Consider the following 11,380-nt stretch of genomic DNA (forward strand, 5'->3'; position numbering starts at 1 on the left):
CTGGTTTTAGTCTGGTTTCTCGAATTTTGCTGGTCTTTTTTGTTGTCTGGTCTTGTGGGATTAAACTTTGGATTTGGTTTTGAGAATATTTATGTGAGTATCCGGAAAAAAGAGAAAGTAATGGAAATGCTATTTTTTATTGTAATGTTTGTGAGACAGTAAAAAATGTAAACATTTCTGTGGATAAGTGATAGTTTAATTTATTGTACATAAATACTATACTACAATTGTCCTACTGGTGCAGCAACCTGGAGTTAGAATAGTAATTGTTTTCCTTACACCATCCCACACTTTCCATACTGCTGCATCTTCCTGGAGTTAGAATAGTAATTATTACCTCTATAGTATCCCACACATTCACTACTGCTGCACCTTCCTGGAGTTAGAATAGTAATTGTTAACCGTACACCATCCTACACTTTCCCTAATGTTGCACCTTTCTGGAGTTAAAATCGTAATTGATAGCTCTACAACATCCCACATTTTCTCTGCTGCTGCACGTTTATGACTTTATCTTAATTATTTTAACCTCTACACTTTTTTACACTTTCACATTCCTTTTTGCATTCATGAAGACAGCAAAAAAAACAGTTATTTAATGTTTAAAATATTTATCTTCTTTCTAAATCGACTTTTGAATATTCAAAGATGATATATATATTTTTTTTTTCGTTATTGAATTTCTGTGTGAAAAAAAGATTAAATATGTGTGGATTACAAAATGTTTCTTCGTGTTACTAATTTAGAATACTGTTTACAAAAATTTACGAAAATACCTTCGATTTATTCTTGATGAGTAGTGTGGCTCATTTTGCAAAACGCTATTTTTTGAAGTAGTCGTTTTCGTCTCAGTTGATAGAAGTTGTCTTTTAGAAAAAAATAAATCTTTTTGTGATGTTTGAAAAATTATATATATTATAATTTAATTGACAATCCTTTTCTAAAATAAACAATTTACTTTATGTCGTAGTAATGTTAAAATATTTTTTGTTTTATTTAAATGATATATGTTTCCATAACTATAGTAATAGGTTGGTGCTTTTTTTTAATTTAAAAATGCAAACTCATACTTATTAGGTGCAGCGTTTTAAATGTTTCAAGTAAACATTTCTGTTATTCGTTTTAGAAACTTACTTGTATTTCGGCAAATAATCCTTCTTAAATGGAGTCGGGTCTTATCTCGGTGAAGAGGTCAGAGGTTCAGGTTTTGGCGTCTGGTCACTCTGGGAGTTGATAATCAACTGATTTTAAAATTGTGTGTTGGTTGTATTTATAGGTTTTAGCAAGTGTCATAGTTAATTGTAAGAAATACAGCGTTGGTTATATTTTAAAAAAATCTTTTAATTACTGTGGAAACGTATAATTTAAAAAAGCATGTTAAGAAGTGTTGTTTTCAATTTTTTGTTCCGTTTTGGCATCCATTTTGCAAGTAGTGTTGTGGTATTAATTTCATGGAAAGTGTTGTAGGACAATTTTGGGAACTACAATGTTTAAAATGGCGACTATGTGTATGTCATATATTTGTTTTTACGAATATTTATTTAGTGAATTAGTAATATTTTGTCAGTATATTATATTTAACAAATCGTTGCGTGTGTACATTTTCCAAAAACTGAAAATAAGTGAGTATTTTTTTTAAATACTCGAGTATTAATTTTAATACTCGAGTATTCATTTTAATAAATGCTTTGCATTTCATTACATTAACGTTCCGTTTTTCTCTACATTTTAAAACACTTCCCCACCCAAAAACCCCTAATTTCCCTGCATCCCGTGCCAGGTTTTATTTTACAAAATAAAAAATAAAAAAAAATAAAAACACTATATTTATGCGTTGTAAAGGTATGCGTTATATTTGAATTTGTTGTTATAGCACTTTACAACTAATAACACTATATCGCGTTGTAACAGTATTCGTTGTAACAACACGCGTTGTAAAGGTATTTGCGTTGTAAAAATGCGTTGTAAAGGCATGCGTTGTAATAGTATGCGTTGTAACGTCATACATCCCAAAAATAGTCAAGGTGAACTAAGAAAACCAGATGTAGTGTTCACCAAAAATGGTACTGCTGTAGTGGTTGATGTTTCAATTCGTTATGAATACTCACAGAATTAGCTTGAATTAGCGTATGAGAGTAAAGTTAAATACTATCAGGATCTATCACAGCAAATCAAAGATCTTACCAACTGTAAAACTGTAAAATTTCATGGCTTTATTGTAGGATGTCGGGGTATTTGGCCTCAATGTAATAATGTTGCTCTGGCTGATCTTGGTCTGCAAATGTCGTCCCCATTCAAGAAGAATGTTTGCCTGACTACATTAATGGACACTCTAAAAATGCGCCAAGTATTAATGGACAATTAAATTTCAGGTCAAACACTGAGATGTACACTATTGTACAGCACACGTCACTTTTACAAAATATTAGCCTAAATGTTGATTCACTAATATTTACATGTGGTTCAACAGTCACGTAATAGTTAATAGTTGACACAAGAATTAGTATAGATGTGGATTTTATAGATGTGAAGTTTATAGAAATGTATTTTCAAACTAGATGTGCAATTTATAGATGTGTATTTTTTATAGTTGTGTGCTTATAGTATAATGATTTAGATACAAATGTGTACATCGTGATTATTGAAATGTCTTGAATAAAATAGGTCTCAAATAACTACATACACATAGTCACTACTTATTGCATTGATTATTCATGTCCTGCTAATCAGGACTGTTCGTAGACAATTTTATATTGTTGGAATAGTACTGCAGGGTGTACTATCTCTGGCCTATACGTGACCCCAGTTCCAGTGAGGACAGCTTAAAGTGTGGCTGTACTCCGGAGCGAACAAATGTTGTATTGTTGGAAGCAAACCCGATTTGACGCTGATGGGCAGCATAATAACCCAGAATGAGCCACCGCGAGGTGGTACAGATAGCCAAATGCCTCATCATCTAATTAGTGACGCGCATGAATGGATGAACGAGATTCACACTGTCCCTACCTACTATCTAGCGAAACCACAGCCAAGGGAATGGGCGTGGCAGAATCATCGGGGTAAGAAGTTCCTGTTGAGCTTGACTCTAGTCTGGCACTGTGAAGAGACATGAGAGGTGTAGGATAAGTGGGAGGCCCTCGGGCCGCCTGTGAAATCCCACTACTGTTATCATTTTTTCTCTTACCCGGTGAGGCGGGGGCGAGCCCCGTGGGGCTTTCGCTTCTGGCTCCAAGCTCCCATCACTGGGGACAGTGGCAGGTGAGGAGTTTGACTGGGGCGGTACACCTGTCAAACGATAACGCAGGTGTCCTAAGGCGAGCTCAGGGAGGACAGACACCTCCCGCGGAGCAGAAGGGCAAAAGCTCACTTGATCTCGATTTTCAGTATGAATACAGACCGTGAAAGCAGGGCCTCACGATTCTTCTGACTTTTTGGGTTTCAAGCAGGAGGTGTCAGAAAAGTTACCACAGGGATAACTGTCTTGTGGCGGCCAAGCGTTCATAGCGACGTCGCTTTTTGATCCTTTGATGTCAGCTCTTCCTATCATTGTGAAGCAGAATTCACCAAGCGTTGGATAGTTCACCCACTAATAGGGAACGTGAGCTGGGTTTAGACCATCGTGAGACAGGTTAGTTTTACCCTACTGATGATGTGTTTTTGCAATAGTAATCCTGCTCAGTACGAGAGGAATCACAGGTTCAGACATTTGGTGTATGTGCTTGGCTGAGGAGCCTATGTGGCGAAGCTTCTATCTGTGGGATTATGACTGAACGCCTGTAAGTCAGAATCCCCCCTAAACCGTAACGATACCGCAGTGCCGTGGAGCCTCGGTTGGCCTGGGATAGCCGGCCTCTCTCGGGGGGCCGGTGTGTAGAGCTGCTTGCTTGGGAACCGGAGCGCAGACGGAAGTGGGCCGCATCCATTGCCCTTAGTGCACCGCATGTTCCTGGGGCACCCAGTGCTAAATCATTCGTAGACAACCTGATTCTGGGTCAGGGTTTCGTAAGTAGCAGAGCAGCTACCTCGCTGCTATCTATTGAAAGTCATCCTCAGAGCCAAGCTTTTGTCTCTCTGTGCATGGTCGCCCGTGGACGCCCTCCACCACACCCAGGGGTAGGTCCCTCTGCCGCCGGCCGGCGGGAAGGACACGGAGGGGGTAACGCGGGCCTGCGGGATGCTGCCTCCACCACGTGTCCTCCGGCACGGGGGCCTCCCCCTCCCGTCCCTGCCCCACCAGGGTGCGGGGATGGGGGCCACCATCCCTTGCAGGTCGGCAGGGTGACCAGATGGCCTGGGCCGGCCGGGCCTCCCCTTCCGGCTGCTCCAGGGCAAGTCGAGCAGAGAGGCGAGCAGCGGCAGCCCCAGGGGAAGGAGCCTCCCGAGCGGCTGCCTCGGAGCGCCTGGCCACCCTCGCTGGACTGCAAGAGCGGCTGGGTAAGGCACCCTCCCAGGCCATCCGGGCGCTGGGTCATCCCGGGTCATCTGGTCGCCTGGCTGCACGACCAGATAGCCCTGCGGGCCGGCCGACCAGATGGCCCTGCGGGCCGGGCGACCAGATGGCCCCGCAGGCCCGGTGACCAGATGGCCCGCAGGGCCGGGTGACCAGATGGCCCTGCGGGCTGGGTTGATCAGATGGCCCTGCGGGCTGGCGGCCAGGCTAACTCCAACTTTTGTCCTTTCCCAAACTTCTGTAAGCCCCCACTACGTGGGGCCTTAATAGTCGAGAAAAATGGGCTCCCCTGGCAGGCCGTCGGGGAGGGGACGTGGCCTGGGCTTAACCCTCCTTGGTTCCAGCTGAGGGTCCGGGCGCTGGGGACCGGGTGTCCACCGGGGCCCAGGGAGGCTCTCCCAGGCCTGGCTGGGGTAGGGAAGCTGGGCCCGGTCACAGGGCTTGTGCTCCGTCCCAGTGTCCCAGGGTGCGGGAGCCCCCCGTCCTGCAAGCCAGCCAAGGGTCCGGGCACTGGGGAAGGATGTGCACCGGGGCCCGGGGAGGCTCTTCCCGGCCTGGCTAGGGTCCGGAAGCTGGGCCCAGACCCGGGGCTTGTGCTCCGTCCCTGTGTCCCAGGGTCAGGGAGCCCCCCATTCTGCAAGCCAGCCGAGGGTCCAGGCGCTGGGGAAGGGTGTCCACCGGGCCCGGGGAGGCTCTCCCCGGCCTGGCTAGGGTTCGGAAGCTGGGACCGGGCCCAGGGCGTGTGCTCCATCCGGCATGCCCCGGGGTGCATGAGCCCCCGTCAGGCAAACAAGTTGAGGGTCCGGGCGATGGAGACAGGTGTCCACCGGGGCCCGGGGAGGCTCTCCCCGGCCTGGTTGCTTTCAGGAGCAGGGACCGGGCCGGTGAGCAGGAGTGGCTGGCTTTATCTGCTACGCTGGTGGAGCGTAGTTTTCTGCCCACTCCTATACGGCCATGTGGTGCGGGAACACCTGTCCTGCGGCCTGGCGAGGGTCCGGGTGCCCGTGACGGGGTCCATCGGGCCAAGGGAGGCTCCCCAGACCTGGCTGGGATCAGAAGCAGGGACCGGGCCATGTGGGTGGGTGGCTGGCTAAGTCCTTTCCACTGCGTAGCAGGGGTTTTATTAGGGCTGGGAAGAATTTGCATAAGTGCCACTATGCAGAATTTTGAAAAAAATTGTGGAAAACGAGCGCACGTCCTGAGTAGGGCTGGGCGGACTTTGCCTAGGCAACTACGCACAATTTTGAAAAAAAATGTGGAAAACGAGCGCACAACCTGAGGGACCGTGTGCCCGGGACTGGGGTCCCTCGTGCTTGGGCAGGCTCCCCGATCTCCCCGGCCTGGCTGCGTTGAGAAGCAGAGACCGACCCAGGCCTCCTGAGCTTCGGTCAGGGCCTGGGAGCCCACGTTCTGTGGCCTGCCAAGTGTCCATCTGCCCGGGACAAGGGCAGGCGGGAGCCCTACCGCTAAGGCTCGCTGCGGACAGATGGGAGTTCTTTCGTTCCCGGCCATCTGGTCACACCTTTCCCTCGGCCATCTGGTCGCACGCAATGCTTTCCAATGGGGTGACCAGATGGCCGGGCTGCCCTGGAAGTCCCGATGGGGGCTCATTTGCCTCCTCGATCCCAGTCAGGGCTCCAGGAGGTCGGGCGCGGATTACAAGAAAGGTGGGTAGCCTTCCTCCAGATTAGTAGGGGCAGGGTATGCCGGAACACCCCTCCGGGGCTGGTGGTTCTTTGCCGGGGACCAGATGGGCTATGCCTGGGCAACATCCTCCCAGGTGTCCGGGGCTCCCTCCTCTGGCCCGCGGCGTGGCAAAGTGCCCGGGACGGGCTCCACGGGTCCCGGGCAGTACTCCCCCGGGCGCACAGGCCCGAGAGCTCCGGTGGTCCTCCCCGTGCCTGAAGCCCAGCCGGGGTCCCCGAGCCCCCCAGGAAGCAGAGCCCCCCGAGCCCTGCATGGGTGGGCAGGCGGGTGCCCTACTGCTACGGCTCGGCTCAGGGCGGGCAGATGGGAGTTCCTTTAGGTGCCGGTCATCTGGTCGCTCTTTTCCCCGCGGCCATCTGGTCGTGCGCAATGCTTTCCAATGGGGCGACCAGATGGCCGGGTCGGCCTGGAAGTCCGGATTTGAGTCCATTTGCCTCCCGGATCCCAGTCAGGGCTCCCGAGGTCGGGCGCATCCGCACCTAGGGTCCCCTCCGTCACTCGGAGCGCGCGGGTTACAAGAAAGGTGGGTAGCTTTCCTCCGGATTAATAGGGGCAGGGTATGCCAGAACACCTCTCCGGGGCTGGTGGTTCTTTGCTGGGGACCAGATGGGCTATGCACGGGCAACATCCTCCCAGGCGACCGGGGCTCCCTCCTCTGGCCCGCGGCGTGGTAAAGTGCCCGGGACGGGCTCCACGGGTCCTGGGCAGTACTTCCCCGGGCGCACAGGCCTGAGAGCTCCGGTGGTCCTCCCCGTGCCTGAGGCCCAGCCGGGGTCCCCGAGCCACCCAGGAAGCAGAGCCCCCCGAGTCCTGCATGGGTGGGCAGGCGGGAGCCCTACTGATACGGCTCGGGGCGGGCAGACGGGAGTCCCTTTAGGTGCCGGTCATCTGGTTGCTCTTTTCCCCGCGGCCACCTGGTCGTGCGCAATGCTTTCCAATGGGGCGACCAGATGGCCAGGTCGGCCTGGAAGTCTGGATGAGGGTCCATTTGCCTCCCGGATCCCAGTCAGGGCTCCAGGAGGTTGGGCGCATCCGCGCCTAGGGTCCCCTCGGTCACTCTGAGCACAGGGGTTACAAGAAAGGTGGGTAGCCTTCCTCTGGATTAGTAGGGGCAGGGTGTGCCGGAACACCCCTCCAGGGCTGGCAGTTCTTTGCCGGGGACCAGATGGGCTACGCCTGAGCAACATCCTCCCATGCGTCCGGGGCTCCCTCCTCCAGCCCGCGACATGGCAAAGTGCCAGTGACGGGCTCCACGGGTCCTGGGCAGTCCCCCCCGGGCGCCCGGGCCCAAGAGCTCCGGTGGTCCTCCCCGTGCCTGAGGCCCAGCCGGAGTCCCTGAGCCCCCCCGAGCCCTGCGTGAGTGGGCAGGTGGGAGCCCTACCGCTATGGCTCGGCTCGGGGCGGGCAGACGGGAGCCCTTTCAGGTGCCGGTCATCTGGTCGCACCTTTCCCCTCGGCCATCTGGTCGCGCGCAATGCTTTCCAATGGGGCGACCAGATGGCCAGGCCGGCCTGGAAGTCCCGATAAAGGGCCATTTGCCTCCCGGATCCCAGCCAGGGCTCCAGGAGGTTGGGCGCATCCGCGCCTAGGGTCCCCTCGGTCACTCTGAGCACAGGGGTTACAAGAAAGGTGGGTAGCCTTCCTCTGGATTAGTAGGGGCAGGGTGTGCCGGAACACCCCTCCAGGGCTGGCAGTTCTTTGCCGGGGACCAGATGGGCTACGCCTGAGCAACATCCTCCCATGCGTCCGGGGCTCCCTCCTCCAGCCCGCGACATGGCAAAGTGCCAGTGACGGGCTCCACGGGTCCTGGGCAGTCCCCCCCGGGCGCCCGGGCCCAAGAGCTCCGGTGGTCCTCCCCGTGCCTGAGGCCCAGCCGGAGTCCCTGAGCCCCCCCGAGCCCTGCGTGAGTGGGCAGGTGGGAGCCCTACCGCTATGGCTCGGCTCGGGGCGGGCAGACGGGAGCCCTTTCAGGTGCCGGTCATCTGGTCGCACCTTTCCCCTCGGCCATCTGGTCGCGCGCAATGCTTTCCAATGGGGCGACCAGATGGCCAGGCCGGCCTGGAAGTCCCGATAAAGGGCCATTTGCCTCCCGGATCCCAGCCAGGGCTCCAGGAGGCCGAGTGCATTCGTCCCTAGGGTCCCCTCCGTCACTCGAAGCGTGCGGGTTACCAGAAAGGGGGGTAGTTTTCCTACGGATTACTAGGGACAGGGTATTCTGGGACCCCTCTCGGCCTAGCGGTCCTCAACCGGCAGCTGGACAGGCCCGGATGCCGCCCCAGCCCTGGGTCTTTCCCGGGGCCTGCCGCGTGGCAGGCTGCCCCGGATGAGATCCGGCAGGCCTTCCCCTGCTGGGCTGGGTCCAGGGGCCCCGGGGAGGGCGGCCTCCCCACCCCAGGCTCCGTCCTCAGTTCTACCGCGTGGCAGGTTTGCCCGAACGAGTTCCTGCGGGCTCCGTCCTGGATCCTACCGCATGGCAGGGTGCCCTGGACGGGGTCCGGCAGGCCTGGGGAGTCATCCCCTGCGCCTCCGGGCCCGGGAGCCCCGACTGGGTCCAGGGGCCCGCCAGGCCCTGGGTCGAGGGCTCCGGCCCTGGGCCCTGTCTCCGGCCTGCGGCACTGCCAAAGGCCCGGGACGTGGTTCCGTTCTCACCGGGGAGCCTCCCCTTGCTTGGCTGAGTTCTGGAGCTCCGGCCAGGCCCCTGAGGGCCCCGGGGAGGGCGGTCTCCCGACCCCGGGCTCCGTCCTGGGTCCTGCCGCGTGGTAGAGTGCCCGGGACGGGGTCTGGCGGGCCCGGGGTGGCTTCCCCTGCGCCTTTGGCCCCGGGAGCCCCGGCTGGGTCCAGGTGCCCCGCCGGTCCCCGGGTGGGTGGCTCCGGCCCTGGGCCCCGTCCCCCGGCCTGTGGCACTGCCAAAGGCCCAGGACGTGGTTCCGTTGTGACCGGGGAGCCTCCCCTTGCTTGGCTGAGTTCTGGAGCTCTGGCCAGGCCCCTGAGGGCCCCGGGGAGGGCGGCCTCCCCACCCCGGGTTCAGTCCTGGGCACTGCCGTGTGGCAGGGTGCCCCGGACGGGTCTGGTGGGCCCGGGGTGGTTTCCCCTGTGCCTCCAGGCCCGGGATCCCTGGCTGGGTCCAGGGGCCCGCCAGGCCCCGGTGGGGGGCTCCGGCCCTGGGCCCTGTCCCCCGGCCTGTGGCTCTGCCAAAGGCCCGGGACGTGGCCGGGGAGCCTCCCCTTGCTTGGCTGGGTTCAGGAGCTCTGGACGGGTCCCTGAGAACCCCGGGGAGGGCGTCCTCCCCACCCCGGGATCCGTCCTGGGCTTTGCTGCATGGCAGGGTGCACGGGACGGGGTCCGGCAGCGGGCCCGGGAGCCCTGGCTGGGTCCAGGGGCCCCACTGGGCCCCGGGTGGGGGGCTCCAGCCCTGGGCCCCGTCCCCCGGCACTACCAAAGGCCCGGGACGTGGTTCAGTTGTGGCCGGGGAGCCTCCCCTTGCTTGGCTGGGTTCAGGAGCACAGGCCGGGCCCCTGAGGGCCCCGGAAAGGGCAGCCTCCCCACCTCGGGCTCCTTCCTGGGTCCTGCCGCATGGCAGGGTGCCCGGGACGGGGTCTGCCGGACCCGGGGAGGCTTCCCCTGCACCTCCGGGCCCGGGACCCCTGGGACTGGGGTCTGTCGGTCCCGTGCAGGCCTCCCCTGCTTGTCAAGGTGTTCACGGGCCCCGGGTCGGAGGGCCCTTCGGGTCCCCCTCGCAGCCTCTGTGGCTGGGGCCCAGCTGGGGCCCTGGGCCTCCGGTCCCCCATGCCCCGGCGCCCGCTCCCTCTTTCGTTGGGGCACAGGACGACCAGATGGCTTCCCTTTCGAGCCCGGCTATCTGATCGCGCCTTTCCCCTCGGCCATCTGGTCGCGCCTGTCCCCTCGGCCATCTGGTCGCGACTGTCCCCTCGGCCATCTGGTCGCGACTGTCCCCTCGGCCATCTGGTCGCGACTGTCCCCTCGGCCATCTGGTCGCGACTGTCCCCTCGGCCATCTGGTCACGCGCAATGCTTTCCAATGGGGTGACCAGATGGCCGGGCTTGCCTGGAAGTCCCGATGAGGGTCCATTTGCCTCATCGATCCCAGCGAGGGCTCCAGGAGGTCGGGTACATTCGCCCCTTGGGTCCCCTCTGTCACCTCGTGTGCACGGATTACAAGAAAGGGGGGTAATTTTCCCCCGGATTACTAGGGAGAGGGTCAGTCAGACCTCTGTGAGATCCGGCGATTCTGAAACAGGGGAAGGCAGACCCGGGGCCCGCCCGCCGGGGCCCCCAGGGGCCCAGGTACGCTCCTGCCTCTCAGCCCCTTCCCGGTGGTCATTTCTCTCTGAGTTTTTTGGGTCAGACCTCCGTGAGGTCCGGCGATCCCGAGTCGTGGGAAGGCAGCACCCGGGCCCGCCCGATGCGGGGCCCCCAGGGGCCCAGCTACACATACGTGCCTCTCAGCCCCCTTCCCGATGGTCCTTTTTCTCCGAGTTTGCTGGGTCAGACCTCTGTGAGGTCCGGCGATCCCGAGATGAGGGAAGGCAGCTCCCAGGCCCTCCCGCCGGGGCCCCCAGGGGCCCGGGTACGCACTTGCCTCTCAGCCCCTTCCCGTTGGTCCTTTTTCGGTGGGTTTGCTGGGTCAGACCTCCGTGAGGTCCGGTGATCCCGAGACGGGAGAAGACAGCACCCGGGCCTGCCCGCTGGGGCCCCCGGGGGCCCGGGTCTGCGCCTGCCTCTCGGCCCCTTCCCGATGGGCCTTTCCTTCGAGCCCGCTCGCCCCGGGAGCAGGCAGGCGATGTGAAGCTGCCATCCCCCTCGCGCAGGGCGGCCTGCCAGGGGATGCCCCGGCCGTACTCGATTGGGCACTCTCGGTCCGTTTAGGGATGGACTGCTTGGCCAGCCTCGGCTGTTGTTTCAAGCAAGGAGCTTCCTCCCTGCATGGACCATCCGACTCGAGGGCCTGCCGCCTGGTGGGAGGCCCTTCACCCTACCCAGCTGAGTTAAGGCCGAGTGGCCCCGGCAGCTCATGCCCCCCCAGTGGTCTGACCCGTCTGATCGGCGTCCAACTTCTTAGAGGGACAAGTGGCGTTCAGCCACACGAGATCGAGCAATAACAGGTCTGTGATGCCCTTCCCCCCGCCTCCCCTGCGCCCGCAGGTGGGCGAACATTTTCGAAAAGTTGCCTGTGACTCTTGGCGGTGGATCACTCGGCTTGCGC

The 11,380-nt window shown here is 57.6% G+C and overlaps 1 non-coding gene and 1 pseudogene across 1 annotated transcript in view; both read left to right on the forward strand.

Moving 5' to 3' along the window:
- Window positions 1-3,046: 3,046 nt before the first annotated feature.
- LOC146870232 (28S ribosomal RNA) lies at window positions 3,047-4,065 on the forward strand (annotated as a pseudogene).
- Window positions 4,066-11,349: 7,284 nt separating this feature from the next.
- The window catches only part of LOC146870233 (5.8S ribosomal RNA), a 154-nt gene continuing 123 nt past the window's right edge, over window positions 11,350-11,380 (forward strand). The window contains exon 1 of the ribosomal RNA XR_014959885.1: window positions 11,350-11,380. This exon is cut by the window's right edge and continues 123 nt beyond it. This is a non-coding gene — a ribosomal RNA (5.8S ribosomal RNA).

Source organism: Triturus cristatus, chromosome 1_1, assembly GCF_964204655.1.
Source record: "Triturus cristatus chromosome 1_1, aTriCri1.1, whole genome shotgun sequence".
NCBI classification, from domain to species: Eukaryota; Metazoa; Chordata; class Amphibia; order Caudata; family Salamandridae; genus Triturus; species Triturus cristatus.